At 47.0% G+C, this 26,069-nt stretch overlaps 4 non-coding genes across 4 annotated transcripts; 3 read left to right on the plus strand and 1 right to left on the minus strand.

Annotated features, from left to right (window-relative positions):
- The first annotated feature begins 393 nt into the window (after nt 1-393).
- Nucleotides 394-485, plus strand: trnar-ucu (transfer RNA arginine (anticodon UCU)). The gene is given in 2 exon segments: nt 394-430; nt 450-485. It is a non-coding gene; the product is annotated as a tRNA-Arg (tRNA).
- Nucleotides 486-3,185: 2,700 nt separating this feature from the next.
- On the plus strand, nt 3,186-3,257 carry trnag-ucc (transfer RNA glycine (anticodon UCC)). Its single transcript has one exon. It is a non-coding gene; the product is annotated as a tRNA-Gly (tRNA).
- Nucleotides 3,258-21,872: 18,615 nt separating this feature from the next.
- trnas-cga (transfer RNA serine (anticodon CGA)) lies at nt 21,873-21,954 on the plus strand. The gene has a single exon. It is a non-coding gene; the product is annotated as a tRNA-Ser (tRNA).
- Nucleotides 21,955-24,317: 2,363 nt separating this feature from the next.
- Nucleotides 24,318-24,409, minus strand: trnar-ucu (transfer RNA arginine (anticodon UCU)). Its single transcript is given in 2 exon segments — nt 24,318-24,353; nt 24,373-24,409. It is a non-coding gene; the product is annotated as a tRNA-Arg (tRNA).
- Between the last annotated feature and the right edge of the window lie 1,660 nt (nt 24,410-26,069).

Below are 26,069 nucleotides of genomic sequence, written 5' to 3' on the forward strand. Positions count from 1 at the left end.
TAATAAAGTCATGACACTGTTTGATTTATAAACGACTCTTACAGCCTGCCCTGTCACCTTCAATGATTTGTACACATGTCCCGCTGTTCCTGCACTCTTTCTTGTAAATAGACACTTTATTTTATATTGTTCTCTTCTGTTCTTCCTACAAAAATAAATCACTTCATTCCTTGTCTGCTACATGTCCTCCCATTGCACCAACCTGGCTGTGTCCTTCCGGAGTTTTAGTAGAATTTCTGTAGCGCTTTTTTACAACCATAGGGCGGCCCAAAACATTTCCAGGCAATGAAGTAGTTTTGAAATGTCGTCACTGTGCGAATTACTGAACTTTCGAACTGCCTGTTGGACAACTACAGAAATCCTCATATGTGGAGGGGAAAGCGCTGCAGGTGTGGCTCTGTGGCGCAACGGATAGCGCGTTGGACTTCTAGTCGCTGACGTGATGAGACATTCAAAGGTTGTGGGTTCGAATCCCATCAGAGTCGGATTTTCTGTTTGAAGAAATCAGTAACAGGTTTATCAATGTTCCGAGATAAGTGTAACTGCCGTCCCGAACTTCCTTCTGAAAAGTGACTCCAGTCACTCTCCGCTTTCCCATCTGAGCAAAAAATATTTGTAAGCTGCTGACCAGAGTCACTCTGTTCCCTCCTCAGACAGATTGCAAACTGGGCAGATATATCAGCGGGCAGTTTGTTCCTCAGAGGCAGCTCCAAACAAGGATAATGTGAATCGACACCACTGAATGCTCACACCAACACGTTTATCTCAGCTGTAATGAACAGCTCATGTTGCAGCTTTAGATCAACAGTGGAGGATTATCACAGGCGCTCTGTCAGACTGCATGTTCCTTCAGACAGGTTTCCGACTGGACACATGGAATGAGCGGCCGTGTGAACATTAGTGGTTCAGGGGGAGATTTCTCACTTACCAGACTGGAGTTTCGATTCCATTCCCAGACCTTTCTCTTTCCTTGTCCTCTTGCTCATTTGCACTTTTCGTTGTTCCATCAATGGTGGCCGCGTCTTCAGCTGTCTGAGCCTTGAGCTCTACAATTCATTCTAGAAAAATCTCCAGCTGTCTCTCCGCCGTCCAAGTGCAAAATGAATGAATGCAATTAGAAGCAAAAGACAAACAAACGGACGGGCAAGACACACTCCAAACAAAATGGAGAGAGATTTTATAATCTAAAATTACTGAGCTCGATGTTGAGGACGGAATTCTGTGGGAGGCTACTTAAATGTTGAGGTGGTTTTACTCGAGTTTCCGTTAATCTATATTGGAACACGGATGACCAAGGACAGAAAGGTGAGAGTGGGCAGGTGGAGAATTGAAATGACAAGTGGCAGGAAACTCAGAGTCAGGATTGTGGATTGACAGAGATTTCTCAAAGCGGTCACAGACTGTTATTTGACCTGTTGAAGTCGATGAGACCAAATTGTGGCAGCAAATACAGGAGCTTAAACTGAAAAGCACAAGTGTCTCACTGGTTCACTTGGGATGAGTGTTTTGGGCCCTTGGATAATGAGGAGGCAGGAGGTAAAAAGGCAGGAGTTGCATCTCCTGCACTTGCAAAGAAAGTTGCAGATAGAAAGTGAGCGGATATTGGCGGTGGAGCAGCGGTGCGGAGGGGATTGTCCCTTCAGTCTGGTGAATGGGGAGAGCAGGGGAGGGTGTTTTTGATGATGTCATAAATGGTCCCTGGGATACAGAGACTGACGGGCTGCAAGGTGAGAACAAGCGGCACCAAATCAGTTCAGCTCGACTTACACAGGACACAACAATGTCAGTAACGGAAAGATCTTTTGGGATAAGAGCAAGAGTTTTGCAATATCGTTCACTTTTATTTCCATTTCCCACCTTAGCCGCTTTTCCTAAAAATGTTGGCAGCGGTTGGATTTCCACCCGCATCCTCGAAGAGACTGAAACCTAAACCCATCTCCTCAGACCGCTCGGCCTCGCTATCCTAAAGGTTCATTGTTTCTGATACTGGTGACTGGTGATTGGCATCTTGCTGTTTATCAGCTGAGTCCAGGATTTCACATTGAGAGAGAAGGAAATGATCCAATCACAGAGCTGGAACGCTGCTTCCAGTTTTCTCCCCACAGATGATGTTTAATTCTGAGCATTTCCAGCATTTCCTGTGTTTATTATTTATGATTTTCAGCATTTGAAGTAATTTGCTTTGTGATTTGTGAACATTCTGAGCTGAGTTCAGGGGACTCGGTTTCCAAAATATTTTAAAAGTTATTTGACGGGATGTGGGTGTCGCTGAATCCGTCAACATTTATTGTCCAAAATTAATTACCCTTAAGAATTTGGCGGTGACGTGAATCTTGCGCCACTGCAAGTCCATGTGGTGTATGTACACACACAGTGCTGTTAGGGAGGGAGTTCCGGGATTGTGAACCAGCCACAGAAAGGGTGATATATTTCCCAGGATGGTATGTGTCTCGGAGTGGAACTTGCAGGTGGTCGCTGTTTCTCTGTATCTGCTCCCCTTGTGTTTCCAGGTGAGAGGTCCCGCGGGTTTGGATGGAGCCTCACGGAGGAAAAGTCAATATTAGGGGTGGGATTCGAACACACGCCTTCAGAAAAGTCTGCGACCTGAACACTCGGCCACACTGGGAAAAACATGGTTAACAGCAAATTCCTGCGGATGCTGGAATCTGAAACGAAAGAGAAAGTGCTGGAAAATCTCAGCAAGTCGAGCAGCATCTGCAGGGAGAGAAAAGAGTTAACGTTTCGAGACCAATGACTCGGCTTTGACAAAGGGTCATTGGACTCGAAAGGTTAGGTCTTTTCTCTCCCTACAGATGCTGCCGGACCTACTGAGATTTTCCAGCATTTTCTCTTCCGGCCACGCTGACACACTGATGTGATCAACCGGTGAAGTGGGGATTGGGCCAAGCCGACTCGATGAGCCTCCTCTTGCACTGGAGGGGCTATGTGATAACTTAAACATGGTGAAAGCGGCAGCATCCGGACACAAGGACAAGGTAAGGTCTCAGGCCAGAGTAAGTGTCCTATGTGATGACACACAGAACATCAGAATTAAATTGGAGAAATACATTTATGGTGGACTCGTGCCATCTGGCGGCTGAACGGTAGCAGTGCGACACGGATACATTCATTCAGGAGCATTTTAAATTGGAGGGAAATAAGCTTCGCAGAGATTTCGTCAGTGAGCGTTGGTGGTATAGTGGTGAGCATAGCTGCCTTCCAAGCAGTTGACCCGGGCTCGATTCCCGGCCATTGCAGTAGTAATTTGGAAGCGAACTTTTGCGCGACTTCGTGTGTTTCAAACCGAGAAAGAGAAACAGTTTCTAACTCAGAATTTGGGCGCAATTAGGGTGGGGAGTGAAATAAGTAACTTTCTCATCATTTTTAATATGGTTTCAATATGGACAGTGTTCCACTATTCACCCACAAGCCGTCAAACAACAGCTAAAAGCCGCAGCTTTTTCACTTCACCCTCATGAAGTGGACCAAACAGAGACACAACAGACACGTTACAGACGAGGATGGGATTTGAAGCCACGTGTACAGAGCACAATGGATTATTGTGCATCACCTTAACCACGTGGTACAGCTGCTTTACTTCAGGGCCCTTTAATAACCCTCAATCTAACTTCCTTGAGTTTGTTTCGCACAGTTGCTGATGTACAGAACACAGTCAAAGTGTAAATAAATAAAAATAATCTCTGAGTTAATTTGCGCTTGTGGCGCAACGGGAGCGCGCCTGACTCCAGATCAGAAGGTTGCGTTGAAATCACATCAGGCGCACGGAGCTTTTCTGCAGCCGGTTCCAGGAATTTCTCTCTGTGTGGGAATGTTCTCGAAATGACTCCATTCAAAAGCACGATGCAGGTAATATATTTCATATTTACCCGCTTGAGCAAATTTCTCAAATATCAGGAGATTCAAAGTCGTCCTGTTGAAGCAGAATGACAGTGAGTTCAGTAAGAAATGTTTACAAACAACAGCAATTTCTTTCTGCTCACTACACAGTTATAGTGATCTGTATTAAACAGCAGGAGCGGGAACCGCAGTCCGCAGTCTTCACCTTCACGGTGAGTCTGAATTTCCGTTTGGGGGTTTCAGAGAGAGTGGATGTCATTCCGGAAACTGAAGTCACTTTTCCTGTGAATGGAGGCGGATAAAGAGCCCTGGCCGACCTGAGAGTCCCCGAGCCGCCATGAATCTTCACACCTCACAGGGTGAAGGGCTTTTCCACTTTGAAAATGACCATGTCCGGCAGCTGGAGCTTTCCCTTGTATTTTCTGGGATCTGGGAAAGAGCGGATCATCAAAAGACAGAAATGAAACACAAATAATCGCAGTATTTTTTCACGTGGGCTAAACATCAGCTCAGATGTTACAGCCGGTGGCCGCGTGGCCTAATGGATAAGGCGTCTGACTTCGGTGGTTCTATTGATGATGTGGAGATGCCGGCGTTGGACTGGGGTGAGCACAGTAAGAAGTCTTACAACACCAGGTTAAAGTCGAACAGGTTTGTTTCGATGTCACTAGCTTTCGGAGCGCTGCTCCTTCCTCAGGTGAATGAAGAGGTTTGTTCCAGAAACATACTATCATCTATTGATGATATCAGACGATTGCAGGTTCGAGTCCTTCCGCGGTCGTTTTATACAGAAATCCGGTGGAACTTGTGCTGACAATCCAGTTTTCCCTCCTCTCTCATCTTAGTCTTTCGTTTACCCCCGAATGAATCTACAATATCTGATTGATTTGGATAAAGAATTGAATAAAATATTATGTATCAATCGGTTCAATACAATTCTGTGGAGGGAATTCTAATGTCCTCAGGAAGATGGTTACAGCCATAGATGTTTCAGCATGCACACTGGCCCTTCGGCCCAGCTTGACCATGCCGCCCAGTTTCTATCACGAAGCTAGTCCCACTTGCCCGCATTTAGCCCACATCCCTCTATATCCACCCGGGGGGGAGGGTCTTGACAGGATAAATGCTGAGAAGCTGGTTCACCATGTGGGAGGGTCTAGGACCAGAAGGAATAATCTCAGAGTAACTGGCCGCCCATTTCAACCAGAAATGAGGAGTAGTTTCTTCTCTAGGAGTATAGAGCATCTGTAGAAATGTTTGTATGAACCGAATATGGCTGTAGAGAGTGAATCATAGAATCATAGACGTTTACAGCATGGAAACAGGCCCTTCGGCCCAACCAGTCCATGCCGCCCAGTTTTTACCATTAAGCTAGTCCCAGTTGCCCGCACTTGGCCCATAACCCTCTATACCCATCTTACCCATGTAACTATCTAAATGCTTTTTGAAAGACACAATTGTACCCGCCTCTACTACTACCTCTGGCAGCCCATTCCAGACACTCACTACCCTCTGAGTGAAGAAATTGCCCCTCTGGGCCCTTCTGAATCTCTCCCCTCTCACCTTAAACCTATGCCCTCTAGTTTTAGACTCCCCTACCTTTGGGAAAAGATGTTGACTATCTACCTTATCTATGCCCCTCATTATTTTATAGACCTCTATAAGATCACCCCTAAGCCTCCTACGCTCCAGGGAAAAAAGTCCCAGTCTATCCAGCCTCTCCTTATAACTCAAACCATCAAGTCCCGGCAACATCCTAGTAAATCTTTTCTGCACTCTTTCTAGTTTAATAATATCCTTTCTATAATAGGGTGACCAGAACTGCACACAGTATTCCAAGTGTGGCCGTACCAATGTCTTGTACATCTTCAACAAGACGTCCCAACTCCTATATTCAATGTTCTGACCAATGAAACCAAGCATGCCGAATGCCTTCTTCACCACCCTGTCCACCTGCGACTCCACCTTCAAGGAGCTATGAACCTGTACTCCTAGATCTCTTTGTTCTATAACTCTCCCCAACGCCATACCATTAACTGAGTAGGCCCTGGCCTGATTCGATCTGCCAAAATGCATCACCTCACATTTATCTAAATTAAACTCCATCTGCCATTCGTCGGCCCACTGGCCTAATTGATCAAAATCCCGTTGCAATCCTAGATAACCTTCTTCACTATCCACTGTGCCACCAATCTTGCTGTCATCTGCAAACTTACTAACCATGCCTCCTAAATTCTCATCCAAATCATTAATATAAATCACAAATAACAGTGGACCCAGCACCGATCCCTGAGGCACACCACTGGTCACAGGCCTCCAGTTTGAAAAACAACCCTCTACAACCCTCTGCCTTCTGTCGTCCAGCCAATTTTGAATCCAATTGGCAACCTCACCCTGGATCCCGTGAGCTTTAACCTTCTGCAACAACCTACCATGCGGTACCTTGTCAAAGGCTTTGCTAAAGTCCATGGAGACAACGTCTACTGCACTGCCCTCATCTACCTTCTTGGTCACCCCCTCAAAAAACTCAATCAAATTTGTGAGACATGATTTTCCACGCACAAAGCCATGCTGACTGCCACGAATCAGTCCTTGCCTCTCTAAATGCTTGTAGATCCTGTCTCTCAGAATACCTTCTAGCAACTTACCTACTACAGATGTTAGGCTCACCGGTCTGTAGTTCCCAGGCTTTTCCCTGCTGCCCTTCTTAATCAAGGGCACAACATTCGCCACTCTCCAATCTTCAGGCACCTCACCTGTGGCTGCCGATGATTCAAATATCTCGGTTAGGGGACCCGCAATTTCCTCCCTAGCCTCCCAAAACATCCTGGGATACATTTCATCAGGTCCCGGGGATTTATCTACCTTGATGCGCTTTAAGACTTCCAGCACCTCCTTCTCAGTAATATGCACACTTCTCAAGACATCACTATTTATTTCCCTTAGTTTCCTAACATCCATGCCTTTCTCCACCGTGAATACCGATGAGAAATATTCATTCAGGATCTCACCCAACTCTTGTGGCTCTGCACATAGATGTCCTTGTTGATCCTTAAGAGGCCCGACTCTGTCCCGAGTTACTCTTTTCCCCTTTATGTATCTGTAGAATCTCTTTGGATTCTCCCTTGCATTATTTGCCAAAGCAATTTCATGTCCCCTTTTTGCCCTCCTGATTTCCCTCTTAACTCTATTTCGACAATCTCTATACTCTTCAAGGGATCTACTTGATCCCAGTTGCTTATGTACGTCATATGCCTCCTTCTTCTTTTTGACCAGAGTCTCAATATCTCGAGTCATCCAGGGTTCCCTACTTCTACCAGCCTTGCCCTTCACTCTAAAGGGAATGTGCTTACCCTGCACCCTGGTTAACACATTTTTAAAAGCCTCCCATTTACCAGCCGTCCCTTTGTCTGCCAATAGTCTCCCCCAATCTACGTCTGCAAGTTCCTGTCTGATACCATCAAAATTGGCCTTGCCCCAATTAAGAATTTTAACTCTTGGGCCAGACCTATCATTCTCCATAGCTATCTTAAAACTAATGGAATTATGGTCACTTGTCCCAAAGTGATCCCTCACTAGCACTTCTGTCACTTGCCCTTCCTTATTTCCCAAGACGAGGTCAAGTTTTGCCCCCTCTCTAGTCGGTCCATCCACATACTGAATGAGAAATTCCTCCTGAATACACTCAACAAATTTCCCTCCATCCAAGCCCCTAATGCTATGGCTGTCCCAGTCAATGTTGGGAAAGTTAAAGTCCCCTACTACTACCACCCTATTATTCTTGCAGCTATCTGTAATCTCCTTACATATTTGCTCCTCAATTTCCCGCTGACTATTTGGGGGCCTGTAGTACAGTCCTACCAAGGTGATCTCTCCCTTCTTATTTTTCAGTTCCACCCATATAGACTCAGTGGGCGAACCCTCGGATATATCCCCTCTAAGTACTGCCGTGATGTTCTCCCTAATCAAAAACGTCACTCCCCCTCCTCTCTTACCTCCTGTTCTATCCTTTCTATAGCATCTGTACCCCGGAACATTGAGCTGCCAGTCCTGCCCCTCCCTTAGCCATGTTTCAGTCATAGCTATAATATCCCAGTCCCATGTGCCCGTCCATGCCCTGAGTTCATCCGCTTTGCCCGTCAGGCCCCTTGCATTGAAATAAATGCAGTTTAATGTAGACCTTCCTTGCTCTCTGCCCTGCTTTCTCTGGTCATGCTTTACACACTCTCCCTTCCTGCCTTTTGTTTCTGTCCCCACTGACTTCTTACATCGGTTCCCATCCCCCTGGCACATTAGTTTAAACCCTCCCCAACTGCACTAGCAAACACCCCCCCGAAAACATTGGTTCCAGTCCCACCCAGATGCAGACCGTCCGATTTGTACAGGTCCCACCTCCCCCAGAATCGGTCCCAATGTCCCAGGAATTTGAAACCCTCCCTCTTGCACCATCTCTCAAGCCACGTATTCATCCTAGCTATCCTGTCATTCCTACTCTGACTATCACGTGGCACTGGTAGCAATCCTGAGATTACTACCTTTGAGGTCCTACGTTTTAGTTTAACTCCTAACTCCCTAAATTCAGCTTGTAGGACCTCATCCCGTTTTTTACCTATATCGTTGGTGCCTATATGCACCACGACAGCTGGCTGTTCACCCTCCCCCTCCAGAATGCCCTGCAGCCGCTCCGAGACATCCTTGACCTTTGCACCAGGGAGGCAACATACCAACCTGGATTCTCGTTTGCGTCCGCAGAAACGCCTGCCTATTCCCCTTACAATTGAATCCCCTATCACTATAGCTCTGCCACTCTTTTTCCCGCCCTTCTGTGCAGCAGAGCCAGCCACGGTGCCATGAACCTGGCTGCTGCCACCTTCCCCTGGTGAGCCATCTCCCCCAACAGTTTCCAAAACGGTAAATCTGTTTTGGAGGGAGATGACCGCAGGGCATCCCTGCACTGCCTTCCTACTCTCCCTCTGTCTGTAGGTCACCCTTTCCCTATCTGCCTCAGTAATTTTAATCTGCGGTGTGACCAACTCACTGAATGTGCTTTCCACAACTTCCTCAGCATCGCGATGCTCCAAAGTGAGTCCATCCGCAGCTCCAGAGCCGTCAAGCGGTCAAACAGGAGCTGCAGTTGGACACACTTCTTGCAGATGAAGGAGTCAGGGACACCAGAAGGGTCCCTGACTTGCCACATCTCACAAGAGGAGCATGACACGGGTCTGAGCTCTCCTGCCATGACTTAAACCTGAAGTTAAATTTCAACTACACTCCACAGCTAAGAGAAAGTCAAAGAGAGAGAAATCACTTACCAGTTACAAGCCAATCACTTACCTGCTGGCTGTGATGTAATTGCTCCAGAGACTCCCTCACAGCTCTGCTTCTCTGCACCTCCTTCAGGTGAGCACCAAATTCCCTTAACTAGTTAATTAATTTACTTAATTAATTTTTTTTTGTTTTTTTTTTGTCACTCCCCTCTTACCCGAACTCAGCCTTACCCAAACTCAGATACACTCTGTTTGCCTTCAGCACTCCGTTTCTATAGGCACTTCAGCCACACCCTTTGTATCCTTCCTGATTTACAGTCAGCCAATAGGCCTGCTCCCAAAACTGATCTCTCTCCCGAACAGCTGACCTGCAAGGTAAGGAAGTGGTTAATCAGTACTTACCTCACCCACGGCGCGCCCTTTTAAACTGTCCCCTCTGCCTCGCAGCTCCCGCGCTTTTTGAAACTCCCGCGCTGTTTCCAAGGTCCCGGCTCCCTCTCTCTCCCGAACAGCTGACCTGCAAGGTAAGGAAGTGGTTAAGCAGTACTTACCTCACCCACGGCGCGCCCTTTTAAACTGTCCCCTCTGCCTCGCAGCTCCCGCGCTTTTTGAAACTCCCGCGCTGTTTCCAAGGTCCCGGCTCCCTCGCTCTCCCGAACAGCTGACCTGCAAGGTAAGGAAGTGGTTAAGCAGTACTTACCTCACCCACGGCGCGCCCTTTTAAACTGTCCCCTCTGCCTCGCAGCTCCCGCGCTTTTTGAAACTCCCGCGCTGTTTCCAAGGTCCCGGCTCCCTCTCTCTCCCGAACAGCTGACCTGCAAGGTAAGGAAGTGGTTAAGCAGTACTTACCTCACCCACGGCGCGCTCTTTTAAACTGTCCCCTCTGCCTCGCAGCTCCCGCGCTTTTTGAAACTCCCGCGCTGTTTCCAAGGTCCCGGCTCCCTCTCCCTCCCGAACAGCTGACCTGCAAGATAAGGAAGTGGTTAAGCAGTACTTACCTCACCCACGGCACGCCCTTTTAAACTATCCCCTCTGCCTCGCAGCTCCCGCGCTTTTTGAAACTCCCGCGCTGTTTCCAAGGTCCCGGCTCCCTCTCTCTCCCGAACAGCTGACCTGCAAGGTAAGGAAGTGGTTAAGCAGTGGGTCAGTTAATTTGTTGAAGGCTGCCACAGACAGATTTTTTTTAAATTTAGAGTACCCAAACATTTTTTCCAACTAAGGGGCAATTTTGCAACCAATCCACCGACCCTGCACATCTTTTGGTTGTGGGAGCGAAACGCACCCAAACACAGGGAGAATATGCAAACTCGACGCAGATAGTGACCCAGAGCTGGGATCGAACATGGCCCTTCGGTGCCGTGAGGCAGCTGTATAAACTACTGAACCACCGTGCTGCCCTTGAGACAGATTTTTAATCAGTAAAGGAAAGCAAGGATTATGGGGATAAGGCGGGATACTGGGTTTGAGGATTATATCAGTTCAGACATAACCTCTTTGAATGGTGGAGCAGACACGATTGGCCTATTGGGCCACTTCTGCTCCTCCGTCTTACAGTGTAATGAGATCTTCTGATGAACTTGATTTCACGGCTGGGCGGCCGGTTCTGGAAAGACAAAAGGTTAGATGGGGTTGCTGGGATGTGGGGATAGGGTGGAGGTGTGGGCTTCATGGGGGTGCTCTTTGAAAAACCGGTGCAGATTCTATCGTCCGAATGGCCACCTTCTGCACTGTAAATTGTGTGATTCTATACTTCCGTACCGAAATGCATCACCTCACACGTCTCCAGATTGAAAATCATCTTTTGTTGTTTGAAGTTCTAGACTGTCCGCGTCTCAGTTTTCAAAATTTCCAAGTCTGTACCATCCCCAAATTTGAAACTGTTCCCTGTACACCATGATCTAGCACATTGTTCTATATCAGGGAAAGCAAATGTTCCAGTAGGGAGCCATGTGAAACACTACAAACCTTCTTCCAGTCCGAAAAGTCTCTATTGACCATTATATTCTGTTTCTGATTATTCAACCACATTTATATCCATATTGCTACTGTCCCTTTTATTCCAGGAGCTACACATTTCGCGAATTCTGTGCAGTTTTGGTTTCCTTATTTCGGGAAAGATGTAAATACGTTGGAAACGGTTCCGGAAGGTTTCCTCGATTGGTGGAGAGAATCCTTCGAGACAGGATATACTCCCATATGGAAGCAAATGGACGTATTAGTGAGAGGCAGCATGGTTTTGTGTCTCACTAACTTGATAGAGTTTTTCGAAGAGGTCACAAAGATGATTGATGCAGGTAGGGCAGTGGATGTTGTCTATATGGACTTCAGTAAGGCCTTTGACAAGGTCCCTTATGGTAGAGTAGTATAAAAGGTGAAGTCCCACCGGATCAGGGGTGAGCTGGCAAGGTGGATACAGAACTGGCTAGGTCATAGAAGGCAGAGAGTAGCAATGGAAGGGTGCTTTTCTAATTGGAGGGCTGGGACTAGTGTTGTTCTGCAGGGATCAGTGCTGGGACCTTTGCTGTTTGTAGTGTGTATAAATGATTTGGAGGGAAATGTAACTGGTCTGATTAGCAAGTTTGCAGATGCCACAAAGGTTGGGGGAATTGCAGATAGCGACGAGGTCTGTCAGAGGATACAGTAGGATTTAGCCCGTTTGCCGACTTGGGCGGAGAGATGGCAGATGGAGTTTAATACGGACAAATGTGAGGTAATGCATTTTGGAAGGTCTAATGCAGGTAGGGAATATACAGTATTGAAAGTCAGAGCGATGTATGTCTACAGGTCCAGAGGTCACTGAAATGGGCAACACAGGTGGAGAAGGTAGTCAGAACGGCATACGGCATGCTTGCCTTCATTGACCGGGGCATTTAGTACAAGAATTGGCAAGTCATGTTGCAGCTGTGTAGAACCTTAGTTAGGCCACACTTGGCATATCGTGTTCAATTCTGGTCGCCGCACTACCAGAAGGATGTGGAGGCTTTCGAGAGGGTGCAGAAGAGATTTACCAGGATGTTGCCTGTTATGGAGGGCATTAGCTATGAGGAGCGTTTGAATAAACTCGGTTTGTTCTCACTGGAACGACGGACGTTGAGGGGCGACCTGATAGAGGTCTACAAAACTATGAGGGGCATAGACAGAGTGGATAGTCAGAGGCTTTTCCCCAGGGTAGAGGGGTCAATTACTAGGGGGCATAGGTTTAAGGTGCGAGGGGCAAGGTTTGGAGTAGATGTACGAGGCAAATTTTTAACACAGAGGGTAGTGGGTGCCTGGAACTCGCTACCGGAGGAGGTGGTGGAAGCAGGGACGATAGTGATATTTAAGGGGCATCTTGACAAATACATGAATAGGATGAGAATCGAGGGATACGGACCCAGGAAGTGTAGAAGATTTTAATTTAGTCGGGCAGCATGGTCGGCACACGCTTGGAGGGCCGAAGGGCCTCTTCCTGTGCTGTACTTTTCTTTGTTCTTTGTTGGTCTTTGAGCGGGTTTGCTATTGAGGAAAGGTGAGACAGACTGCACTTGTTTCCAGTGGAGATGTGAAGTGTGACAGTTGATCAGATTGAAGTACAACAGATTTTGAATGGTCTTGACAAAGTGGACGTGGAAAGGATGTCACTGCTTGTGGGTGAGAGCAGAACTACTGGGCAGCGAATAACAAGCAATTAACACGGTTTCGATTCCCGGCCATCGCAATAATGGTTTGATCGGAAGCGTTTGCGTGATTTCGTGGGTTTCACACTGAGGAAACAGAGCTGGAAGAAGAGGCTGGAGGGAGGACTCCGGGTAAAATTCCTCTTCTCTTGTAGTAAATAGTCTGGATGGATTGTTCACATCCGTCCGAGAGTGGAAACTGGGATCTCCGCTCTTATTCTGGTTTATTATTGGATATTGTTAAATATCCTTATTGCCCCTCTGTGGGATATTCCATAAGACCATAAGACCATAAGACATAGGAGTGGAAGTAAGGCCATTCGGCTCATCGAGTCCACTCCGCCATTCAATCATGGCTGATTTCAACTCCATTTACCCGCTCTCTCTCCATAGCACTTAATTCCTCGAGAAATCAAGAATTTATCAACTTCTGTCTTAAAGACACTCAACATCCCGGCCTCCACCGCCCTCTGTGGCAATGAATTCCACAGACCCACCACTCTCTGGCTGAAGAAATTTCTCCTCATCTCTGTTCTATAGTGACTCCCTTTAATTCTGAGGCTGTGCCCCCGGGTCCTAGTCTCCCCTGCTAATGGAAACAACTCCCTTCATCCACCCTATCTAAGCCATTTATTATCTTGTAAGTTTCTGTTAGATCTCCCCTCAACCTCCTAAACTCCAATGAATATAATCCCAGGATTCTCAGACGTTCATCGTATGTTAGGCCTACCATTCCTGGGATCATCCGTGTGAATCTCCGCTGGAACCGCTCCAGTGCCAGTATGTCCTTCCTGAGGTGTGGGGCCCAATATTGCTCACAGTATTCTAAATGGGGCCTAACTAATGCTTTATAAAGCTTCAGAAGTACATCCCTGTTTTTATATTCCAAGCCTCTTGAGATGAATGACAACATTGCATTTGCTTTCTTAATTACGGACTCAACTTGCAAGTTTACCTTTAGAGAATCCTGGACTAGGACTCCCAAGTCCCTTGGCACTTCAGAATTATGAATTTTGTCACCGTTTAGAAAACAGTCCACGCCTCTATTCTTTTTTCCAAAGTGCAAGACCTCGCACTTGCCCACGTTGAATTTCATCAGCCATTTCTTGGACCACTCTGCTAAACTGTCTAGAACTTTCTGCAGCCTCCCCACCTCCTCCATACTACCTGCCCCTCCACCTATCTTCGTATCATCGGCAAACTTAGCCAGAATGCCCTCAGTCCCGTTATCTAGATCGTTAATATATAAAGAGAACAGCTGTGGTCCCAACACTGAAGTTATATTCTTGGAAGTTATTATATAAACTTTTCCTCTTCTCGCTGTTAAAGGATTTTCAAACATTGAAACACTCCTGGTTCTATCTTTACCAAATGCCATGACTGTGTTAATAAAACATAACCCATTCCAATCAGTGGAGATGTGATGTTGGCACCAATAAAACTCACGCACCACAGCAACAGGACTCTGTTTCCCGCCGAGAGAGTCGATTGAAGAGCTTCCAATTTCGTTACTTTGAAATTCACAGTGATGTAATGCTGTCTGCTTCATTCCCGGGACAATTTTCCGGATCACACTGGAAGCAACACTTTGATTCTAATTTACTGAAAAGAAAATGCGGATGTGCTGGGGAAGAGCGACTTGTTTACTTTTGGTGTGAGTGAGAATAAAAATAGCAGAGGATGGTTTCGACACATCGACTTCTGGGTTATGGGCCCAGCACGCTTCCGCTGCGCCACTCTGCTCTTTAGTTCCACCGTGTCCACAATTGCTGTTCTGTGCCAGCCAGATAACTATTCACTGCCTCCATTTTTTCCTTCAATCAAGAACCCACGTGCTGTGAAGCTCACTCTGGCAGGACAATAACACGGAACATCAGCACGTCTGTAACAGACAGAGGACAGAGAAAGACACACCGAAAAGCAGGAAGAGACTATCAGGACAAACACACAATGACACACAGAATAGGTGCCGAGCAAACCAGCAAGATATTGAGATAGAACAACTAACTATTTAGTAAAATGTGTTTTCTGTTTTACAATGATAGGCCCCGTTTGTAAATATATATCCTGCTGTGCAATTGTGCTCTCCGTTGTGTAACCGTGCTCTCTGATGTGTAACTGCAAACTCTGATGTGTAACAGTGCTCCCGGCTGTGTAACTCTGCTCTCTACTGTTTAACTGTGCTCTCTGCTGTGTAACTGCACACTCTGCTGTGTAACTCTGCTCTCTGCTGTGTAACTGTGCTTTCTGCTGTGTAACTGAGCTCTCTGCTGTGTAACTGTGCTTTCTGCTGTGTAACTGAGCTTTCTGCTGTGTAACTGAGCTCTCTGCTGTGTAACTGTGCTCTCTGCTGTGTAACTGTGCTCTACGCAGTGTAACAGAGCTCTCTGCTGTGTAACTGAGCTCTCTGCTGTGTAACTGTGCTTTATGCTGTGTAACTGTGCTCTCTGCTGTGTAACTGTGCTCTCTGCTGTGTAACTGAGCTCTCTGCTGTGTAACTGAGCTCTCTGCTGTGTAACTGAGGTCTTTGCTGTTTAACCGTGCTTTCTGCTGTGCAATTGAGCTACCTGATGTGTAACTGCACTCTCTGCTGTGTATATGCGCACCCTGATGTGTAACTGCACACTCTGCTGTGTAACTGTGCTCTCTGCTGTGTAACTGTGCTCTCTGCTGTGTAACTGTGCTCCCTGCTGTGTAACTGTGCCCTCTGATGTGTAACCGTGCTCTCTCCTGTGTTACTGTGATCCCTGCTGTGTAAGTGCACACTCTGCAAGTGCACACTCTGCTGTGTAACTATGCTCTCTGCTGTATAATTGTGCTCCCGGCTGTGTAACTGTGCTCTCTGCTGTGTAACCGTGCTCTCTGCTGTGTAACTGCACACTCTGCTGTGTAACTGTGCTCTCTGCTGTGTAACTGTGCTCCCTGCTGAGTAACTGTGATCTCTGCTGTGTAACTTCACACTCTGCTGTGTAACTGCACACTCTGCTGTGTAACTGTGCTCCCTGCTGTGTAACTGTGCTCCCTGTTGTGTAACTGTGCTCTCTGCTGTGTAATTGAGCACCCTGCTGTGTAACTGCACACTCTGCTGTGTAACTGTGCTCTCAGCTGTGTAACTGTGCTCTCTGCTGTGTAACTATGCACCTTGCTGTGTAACTGCACACTCTGCTGTGTAACTGTGCTCTCTGCTGTGTAACTGCACACTCTGCTGTGGAACTGCACACCCTGCTGTGTAACTGTGCTCTCTGCTGTGCAATTGAGCTGTCTGATGTGTAACTGAACTCTCTGCTGCGTAACTGCACACTCTGCTGTGTAACTGAGCTCTCTGCTGTGGAACTGTGCTTTCTGCTGTGTAACTGAGCTCTCTGCTGTGTAACTGTGCTTTCTGCTGTGTAACTGAGCTTTCTGCTGTGTAACTGAGCTCTCTGCTGTGTAACTGTGCTCCCTGCTGTGAAACCGTGCTCTCTGCTGTGTAACTGTGCTTTCTGCTGTGTAACTGTGCTCTCTGCTGTGTAACTGCACACTCTGCTGTGTAACTGCACACTCTGCTGTGTAACTGTGCTCCCTGCTGTGTAACTGTGCTCCCTGCTGTGTAACTGTGCTCTCTGCTGTGTAATTGAGCACCCTGCTGTGTAACTGCACACTCTGCTGTGTAACTGTGCTCTCAGCTGTGTAACTGTGCTCTCTGCTCTGTAACTATGCACCTTGCTGTGTAACTGCACACTCTGCTGTGTAACTGTGCTCTCTGCTGTGTAACTGTGCTCTCTGCTGTGTAACTGCACACTCTGCTGTGGAACTGCACACTCTGCTGTGGAACTGCACACCCTGCTGTGTAACTGTGCTCTCTGCTGTGCAATTGAGCTGTCTGATGTGTAACTGCACTCTCTGCTGTGTAACTGTGCTCTCTGCTGTGTAACTGTGCTCTCTGCTGTGCAATTGAGCTATCTGATGTGTAACTGCACTCTCTGCTGTGTAACTGTGCACCCTGATGTGTAAATGCACACTCTGCTGTGTAACTGTGCTCTCTGCTGTGTAACTGTGCTCTCTGCTGTGTAACTGCACACTCTGCTGTGTAACTGTGCTCTCTGCTTTGTAACTGTGCTCTCTGCTGTGTAACTGTGCTCTCTGCTGTGTAACTGTGCTCTCTGCTGTGTAACCGTGCTCTCTGCTGTGTAACTGCGCTCTATGCAGTGTAACTGTGCTCTCTGTTGTGTAACTGTGCTCTCTGCTGTGTAACTGTGCTCTCTGCTGTGTAACTGCACACTCTGCTGTGTAACTGTGCTCTCTGCTGTGTAACTGTGCTCTCTGCTGTGTAACTGTGCTCTCTGCTGTGTAACTGTGCTCTCTGCTGTGTAACCGTGTTCTCTGCTGTGTAACTGCGCTCTCTGCTGTTTAACCGTGCTTTCTGCTGTGCAATTGAGCTACCTGATGTGTAACTGCACTCTCTGTTGTGTAACTGTGCACCCTGATGTGTAACTGCACACTCTGCTGTTTAACTGTGCTCTCTGCTGTGTAACTGTGCTCTCTGCTGTGTAACTGTGCTCCCTGCTGTGTAACTGTGCCCTCTGATGTGTAACCGTGCTCTCTCCTGTGTTACTGTGATCCCTGCTGTGTAAGTGCACACTCTGCAAGTGCACACTCTGCTGTGTAACTATGCTCTCTGCTGTATAATTGTGCTCCCGGCTGTGTAACTGTGCTCTCTGCTGTGTAACCGTGCTCTCTGCTGTGTAACTGCACACTCTGCTGTGTAACTGTGCTCTCTGCTGTGTAACTGTGCTCCCTGCTGTGTAACTGTGATCTCTGCTGTGTAACTTCACACTCTGCTGTGTAACTGCACACTCTGCTGTGTAACTGTGCTCCCTGCTGTGTAACTGTGCTCCCTGTTGTGTAACTGTGCTCTCTGCTGTGTAATTGAGCACCCTGCTGTGTAACTGCACACTCTGCTGTGTAACTGTGCTCTCAGCTGTGTAACTGTGCTCTCTGCTGTGTAACTATGCACCTTGCTGTGTAACTGCACACTCTGCTGTGTAACTGTGCTCTCTGCTGTGTAACTGCACACTCTGCTGTGGAACTGCACACCCTGCTGTGTAACTGTGCTCTCTGCTGTGCAATTGAGCTGTCTGATGTGTAACTGCACTCTCTGCTGCGTAACTGCACACTCTGCTGTGTAACTGAGCTCTCTGCTGTGTAACAGTGCTTTCTGCTGTGTAACTGAGCTCTCTGCTGTGTAACTGTGCTTTCAGCTGTGTAACTGAGCTTTCTGCTGTGTAACTGAGCTCTCTGCTGTGTAACTGTGCTCCTTGCTGTGAAACCGTGCTCTCTGCTGTGTAACTGTGCTTTCTGCTGTGTAACTGTGCTCTCTGCTGTGTAACTGCACACTCTGCTGTGTAACTGCACACTCTGCTGTGTAACTGTGCTCCCTGCTGTGTAACTGTGCTCCCTGCTGTGTAACTGTGCTCTCTGCTGTGTAATTGAGCACCCTGCTGTGTAACTGCACACTCTGCTGTGTAACTGTGCTCTCAGCTGTGTAACTGTGCTCTCTGCTCTGTAACTATGCACCTTGCTGTGTAACTGCACACTCTGCTGTGTAACTGTGCTCTCTGCTGTGTAACTGTGCTCTCTGCTGTGTAACTGCACACTCTGCTGTGGAACTGCACACTCTGCTGTGGAACTGCACACCCTGCTGTGTAACTATGCTCTCTGCTGTGCAATTGAGCTGTCTGATGTGTAACTGCACTCTCTGCTGTGTAACTGTGCTCTCTGCTGTGTAACTGTGCTCTCTGCTGTGCAATTGAGCTATCTGATGTGTAACTGCACTCTCTGCTGTGTAACTGTGTACCCTGATGTGTAAATGCACACTCTGCTGTGTAACTGTGCTCTCTGCTGTGTAACTGTGCTCTCTGCTGTGTAACTGCACACTCTGCTGTGTAACTGTGCTCTCTGCTTTGTAACTGTGCTCTCTGCTGTGTAACTGTGCTCTCTGCTGTGTAACTGTGTTCTCTGCTGTGTAACCGTGCTCTCTGCTGTGTAACTGCGCTCTATGCAGTGTAACTGTGCTCTCTGCTGTGTAACTGTGCTCTCTGCTTTGTAACTGTGCTCTCTGCTGTGTAATGCACACTCTGCTGTGTAACTGTGCTCTCTGCTGTGTAACTGTGCTCTCTGCTGTGTAACTGTGCTCTCTGCTGTGTAACTGTGCTCTCTGCTGTGTAACCGTGCTCTCTGCTGTGTAACTGCGCTCTCTGCTGTTTAACCGTGCTTTCTGCTGTGCAATTGAGCTACCTGATGTGTAACTGCCCTCTGCTGTGTAACTGTGCACCCTGATGTGTAACTGCACACTCTGCTGTGTAACTGTGCTCTCTGCTGTGTAACTGTGCTCTCTGCTGTGTAACTGTGCTCCCTGCTGTGTAACTGTGCCCTCTGATGTGTAACCGTGCTCTCTCCTCAGTCCCGTTATCTAGATCGTTAATATATAAACACACAATGACACAAACACACAATGACACACAGAATAGGTGCCGAGCAAACCAGCAAGATATTGAGATAGAAAAACTAACTATTTAGTAAAATGTGTTTTCTGTTTTTGTGCTCCCTGCTGTGTAACCGTGCTCCCTGCTGTGTAACTGTGCTCCCTGCTGTGAAACCGTGCTCCCTGCTGTGTAACTGTGCTCCCTGCTATGAAACCGTGCTCTCTGCTGTGTAACTGTGCTTTCTGCTGTGTAACTGTGCTCTCTGCTGTGTAACTGTGCTCTCTGCTGTGTAATTGTGCTCCCGGCTGTTTAACTGAGCTCTCTGCTGTCTAACTGAGCTCTCTGCTGTGTAACTGTGCTCTCTGCTGTGTAACTGTGCATCCTGCTGTGTAACCGTGCTGTCTGCTGTGTAACTGTGCTTTCTGCTGTGTAACTGTGCTCTCTGCTGTGTAACTGTGCTCTCTGCTGTGTAATTGTGCTCCCGGCTGTGTAACTGAGCTCTGTGCTGTGTAACTGAGCTCTCTGCTGTGTAACTGAGCTCTCTGCTGTGTAACCGTGCTCTCTGCTGTGTAACTGAGCATCCTGCTGTGTAACTGTGCTCTCTGCTGTGTAACTGTGCTCTCTGCTGTGTAATTGTGCTCCCGGCTGTTTAACTTAGCTCTCTGCTGTGTAACTGAGCTCTCTGCTGTGTAACTGAGCTCTCTGCTGTGTAACTGTGCTCTCTGCTGTGTAACTGTGCTCTCTGCTGTGTAATTGTGCTCCCGGCTGTGTAACTGAGCTCTCTGCTGTGTAACTGAGCTCTCTGCTGTGTAACTGTGCTCTCTGCTGTGTAACCTTGCTCTCTGCTGTGTAACTGAGCTCTCTGCTGTGTAACTGAGCTCTCTGCTGTGTAACTGAGCTCTCTGCTGTGTAACTGTGCTCTCTGCTGTGTAACTGAGCTCTCTGCTGTGTAACCGTGCTCTCTGCTGTCTAACTGAGCTCTCTGCTGTGTAACTGTGCATCCTGCTGTGTAACCGTGCTCTCTGCTCTTTAACTGTTCTCTCTCCGTCCTGGAACCGTGACTCTGCCGGGGACAGATCTTCACTGTGGTTGTGTCAAACCATTCCCTGTTGTGTAAATGTGTTCCCAGTTGTGGAAATATGATCCGTCTGAAGCAGAACCTTTCTCCGCCATTACTGAGACTAAACCTTATCAAAGGTTTGAACTTGCGTTTGATAAGGTTCCCCACGGTAGGCTATTGCAGAAAATACGGAGGCTGGGGATTGAGGGTGATTTAGAGATGTGGATCAGAAATTGGCTAGCTGAAAGAAGACAGAGGGTGGTGGTTGATGGGAAATGTTCAGAATGGAGTTCTGTCACAAGTGGAGTACCACAAGGATCTGTTCTGGGGCCGTTGCTGTTTGTCATTTTTATCAATGACCTAGAGGAAGGCGCAGAAGGGTGGGTGAGTAAATTTGCAGACGATACTAAAGTCGGTGGTGTTGTCGATAGTGAGGAAGGAAGTAGCAGGTTACAGAGGGATATAGATAAGCTGCAGTGCTGGGCTGAGAGGTGGCAAATGGAGTTTAATGTAGAGAAGTGTGAGGTGATTCACTTTGGAAGGAAAAACAAGAATGTGGAATATGTGGCTAATGGAAAAGTTCTTGAAAGTGTGGATGAGCAGAGGGATCTAGGTGTCCATGTACATAGATCCCTGAACGTTGCCACCCAGGTTGATAGGGTGGTGAAGAAGGCCTATGGAGTGTTGGCCTTTATTGGTAGAGGGATTGAGTTCCGGAGTCAGGAGGTCATGTTGCAGCTGTACAGAACTCTGGTACGGCCGCATTTGGAGTATTGCGTACAGTTCTGGTCACCGCATTATAGGAAGGACGTGGAGGCTTTGGAACGGGTGCAGAGGAGATTTACCAGGATGTTGCCTGGTATGGAGGGAAAATCTTATGAGGAAAGGCTGATGGACTTGAGGTTGTTTTCGTTAGAGAGAAGAAGGTTAAGAGGAGACTTAATAGAGGCATACAAAATGATCAGAGGGTTAGATAGGGTGGACAGTGAGAGCCTTCTCCCGCGGATGGAAATGGCTAGCACGAGGGGACATAGCCTTAAACTGAGGGGTAATAGATATAGGACAGAGGTCAGGGGTAGGTTCTTTACGCAAAGAGTAGTGAGGCCGTGGAATGCCCTACCTGCTACAGTAGTGAACTCGCCAACATTAAGGGCATTTAAAAGTTTATTGGATAAACATATGGATGATAATGGTATAGTGTAAGTTAGATGGCTTTTGTTTCGGTGCAACATCGTGGGCCGAAGGGCCTGTACTGCGCTGTATTGTTCTATGTTCTATGTTCTAAATTTCAATTCTAGATTTATTAAATCTTGTCACGAAAGGTGAGTTCAGGCCTCTGGATTCCCAGTCCAGCGACATAACCTTCTGTTCCTGGTATCAAAACAGTTCGTTCATCTCAACATTCTCAATACTGAGAAGTCGTGGCGCCAAATCTAATGTTTTTTTTCCCACGCAGATTCAATCCCTACTCATCGAAATACTGGGACACCGTTCATCGCATTACTGCAATCCCGCGTGTCTGGTTTTACAATGCTTTCTATAGAACGAATTGGCAGTACAGATATAAGCTGCGATGGCCGAGTGGTTAAGGCGTTGGACTCGAAATCCAATGGGGTTTCCCCGCGTAGGTTCGAACCCTACTCGCAGCGAAATAATGGCCATATTGGAGCCATTTGTTCGAAAAATGCGGTGTTGTTTTCATCATTCAATGTTTTCTGTTGAAATGTCATTACATAAGAATCTTCTTGTGCCCTGAAGCTGTGTTTGTCATTCTGCTTTCGCTCTGAATTTTCTGATTTGTCAGGACAATATCACCACTTCAGTAACGTTCATATTAACTTCATCAGGAACCAGAATTGTGAAAATTCACAAAGCAATGTGAAATTTATTTTTGTCACATCTTTTGCCAGAATTTATCATATGTCAGAATTTTTAATGTCTCTTATTGTGAAACTGACCAGCCGAACTGAAAGTTCTAAATAAAGCAGCGCAACAAATTGAAGGCTGGTCAACAGCCGGGAAGGGAGCAATGCTCCCCATATACCGTCACTGCTGACTCACCATGGCCCAACTATTGTTTATCTTCACTTTGCATTTGCTTGAGAAACTGTTTTTAATCATTCTTACAATGTTTATGTTATTTCACTCCAATTTAAGAATGTTCCGAAAGTGTCCGTGTCACACGGCTCCCGTTCAGCCAGGAGATGGCACCAGTCCACAATACATTTATTGATGCTATTTATTTCTGATGTTCTGTGTGTAACAACAATCGCTTATTGTCTCAAGTCGGCTTCAGTGAAGTTACTGTGAAAAGCCACTTTCCGGCGCCTGTTTCGGCAGGCCGTACGGAACCATTACATAGGACTCTTACTGCGGCCTGAGACCTCAACACGTTCTTGTGTCCCGATGCTGCCGTTTGTAACCTGCTTAAATCATCACTTTTATTAATTAGTCATCATTTTGTAAGTAACCTAGGTGCTAATTTCACCAGGTACCAGGAGTGTCCATAACACAGTTTGTAAACTGAAATGTACTTGTCTCATTTTTCTGGCCCGGATAACCCAGCTGTTTACTATTGTTTCTAACTGAGAACTCATGTGTTCTAAAAACATTTGTACTGAAAAAGAATGAAGCTCGATTTTAAGAAAGAAGCGCACGAATGAAGATTATTTTGTGTATTGTATTTGAGGAGTGTCCAAATTTAAAATGCTCATGAATGAAAGTGTCTTTGCCGAACGCCTCCCGTTCAGCCAGGAGATGGCACCAGTCCACAATAAATGTATTTATGCAGTTTATTTCCAATGTTATGAATCATTACATAGGGCTCTTACTCTGGCCTGAGAGATTACCTTGTCTCTGTGTCCTGAGGCTGCCATCTTCACCCTGTTTAAGCAATCATAGAATACTTCTTGTGCAGAAAGAGGACATTCGGCCCATCGAGTCTGCACTGATCACCCCAAGGAGCACCCAACCTACGGCCCATACCCACGTAAACGTTTGGACACTAAGGGCCAATTTAACATGGCCAATCCATCTAAACTGGACATCTTCGGACAGTGGAGGAAACTCACGCAGACACGGGAAGAACGTGCAAGACTGTAACCCAAGGCTGGAATTGACCCCGGGTCCCTGAGTGTTAACGACGGTGACACCCAAAAGCCGACTCTGGTGGGATTTGAACCTACCGCCTCATGGCCACGAATTGCATGTTTTTGTATTAGTCGTCATAATGTAAGCCATGATGTGGGGATGCCGGTGTTGGACTTGGGTGGGCTCAGTAAGAAGTCTTACAGCACCAGGTTTAAGTCCAACAGGTTTCTTTCGATTCACCGTCCCTTTTTTTTGTTGCTTCTAATTGCATTCATTCATTTTGCACTTGGACGGCGGAGAGACAGCTGGAGATTTTTCTAGAATGAATTGTAGAGCTCAAGGCTCAGACAGCTGAAGACGCGGCCGCCATTGATGGAACAATGAAAAGTGCAAATGACAAGAGGACAAGGAAAGAGAAAGGTCTGGGAATGGAACCGGAACTCCAGTGAGAAATCTCCCCCGAACCACTAATGTTCACACGGCCGCTCATTCCACGTGTCCAGTCGGAAACCTGTCTGAAGGACCATGCAGTCTGACAGAGCGCCTGTGATAATCCTCCACTGTCTGATCTAAAGCTGCAACATGAGCTGTTCATCACAGCTGTGATAAACGTGTTGGTGTTAGCATTCAGTGGTGTCGATTCACATCATCCTTGTTTGGAGCTGCCTGTGAGGAACAAACTGCCCGCTGATATATCTGCCCAGTTTGCAATCTGTATGAGGAGGGAACAGACTGACTCTGGTCAGCAGCTTTCAAAGATTTTATTTGAGTCCAGAATGGGTTTTCTTCTGTGACGTTGCTCTGATGGGAAAGGGGAGAGTGACTGGAATCGCCTTTCAGAAGTAAGTTCGGGACGGCAGTTTCACTTACCTGGAGACATTGATAAACCTGTTGCTGATTTATTCAAACCTTGCCTAAAAACCGACTCTGGTGGGACTCGAACCCACAACCTTTGAATGTCTCATCACGACAGCGACTAGAAGTCCAACGCGCTATCCGTTGCGCCACAGAGCCACACCTGCAGCGCTCTCCCATCCCCATATGAGGATTTCTGTAGTTGTCCAACAGGCAGTTCAAAAGTTCAGTCATTCGCACAGTGACGACATTTCAAAACTACTTCATTGTCTGGGAATGTTTTGGGCCGCCCTGTGGTTGTGAAAAGCGCTACAGAAATTCTAGTAAAACTCCGAAAGGACACAGCCAGGTTGGTGCAAAGGGAGGACATGTAGCAGACAAGGAATGAGGCGATTTATTTTTGTAGGAAGAACAGAAGTAGACAATATAAAATAAACTGTCTATTTACAAAAAAGAGTGCAGAACAGCGGGACATGTGTCCAAATCATTGAAGGTGACACGGCAGGCTCTAAGAGACGTTTATAAAGCAAACAGTGTCATGACTTTATTAATAGCGGCACAGAGTACAAGATGACAGAGGGGTCATCTCTCCCTTTTCAGCTCCTGACTGCAGAGGCTTTTTTTGTGAAACCGTTTATTGGAAAACCTCTTTCCCTGGGGGGAGGCGGGAGTTTGGAACTCGCTGCCTGAAAGGTCGGTGGAGCAGAGCCCCTCATAATATCTAAGATGTGTTTAGATGGGCATTTGCGATCCCAGGGTACACGAGGCGATGATCCAAGTGCTGGGAAATGGGATGAGAATGGTTCGGTGGTTGTTTCTGACCGGCACAGATGCGATGCGCTGAAGGGCCATTTCTCTGCTGTCTGATTCGATGACTTTATGAATGAAATGCAACATGTGTTTGCAGCTGTCTCTGTTTATATCCTGTTGTATTCACAGGAAAAAAACAAACTGGGCTGGTCGTTGAGCACCTCGAGACTGTTCTGCCCTACATTTAGATTGAGTAAGGGCTCCGTGTATTTTAACTCCAGCTCCCTGACTGGATTTCAGAAACCCTCCACAAACGGCAGTCTTATTGAATAATACAGATCCCAGAGATGGATAATCAGCGACACCCACAGCCAGAGAGACCTGCAATAACCCTCAGAGCAGGAAAGGCAACTCATTGTCCTTTGGCCCAGCAGCAAAATACTGCGGATGCTGCAAACCCGAGACAAAGACAGAGAATGCTGCAAATATTCAGCTGATCCGGCAGCTTCTGTGGAGAGAGAATCAGGTCGTTCCAATGAAGGGTCAGGATCTGAAATGTTAACTATTTCTCTTGTCAGTGATACCACAGATTCGTAAAATATTTCAAGCATTCTGGTTTGTTCAGCTAAACATCCTCACACTCTGTAGCTTAGATCAATCTCAGCAGGGTGTCACTGCGTTTGACCTGATCTGTGTGATTGAAAACTTCCTCCATAAAGTCACAGAGTCATAGATGTTTACAGCATGGAAACAGGTCCTTCGGCCCAGCTTGTCCATGTTGCCCAGTTTCTATCACCAAGTTAGTCCCACTTGCCCACATTTGATCCATGTCCCTCTATATTCACCCTGCCCAGGTAAATTTGATTTGATCAAATTAGCATTTGATAAGGTTCCCCATGGTAGGCTTATGCAGAAAGTAAGGAGGCATGGGGTAGTGGGAAATTTGGCCAGTTAGATAACGAACTGGCTAACTGATAGAAGTCAGAGAGTGCTGGTGGATGGCAAATATTCAGCCTGGATCCCAGTTACCAGTGGCGTACCGCTGGGTCCTCTGCTGTTTGTGATTTTC

The sequence above is a fragment of the Scyliorhinus torazame genome, chromosome 24 (genome assembly GCF_047496885.1).
Source record: "Scyliorhinus torazame isolate Kashiwa2021f chromosome 24, sScyTor2.1, whole genome shotgun sequence".
NCBI lineage: Eukaryota > Metazoa > Chordata > Chondrichthyes > Carcharhiniformes > Scyliorhinidae > Scyliorhinus > Scyliorhinus torazame.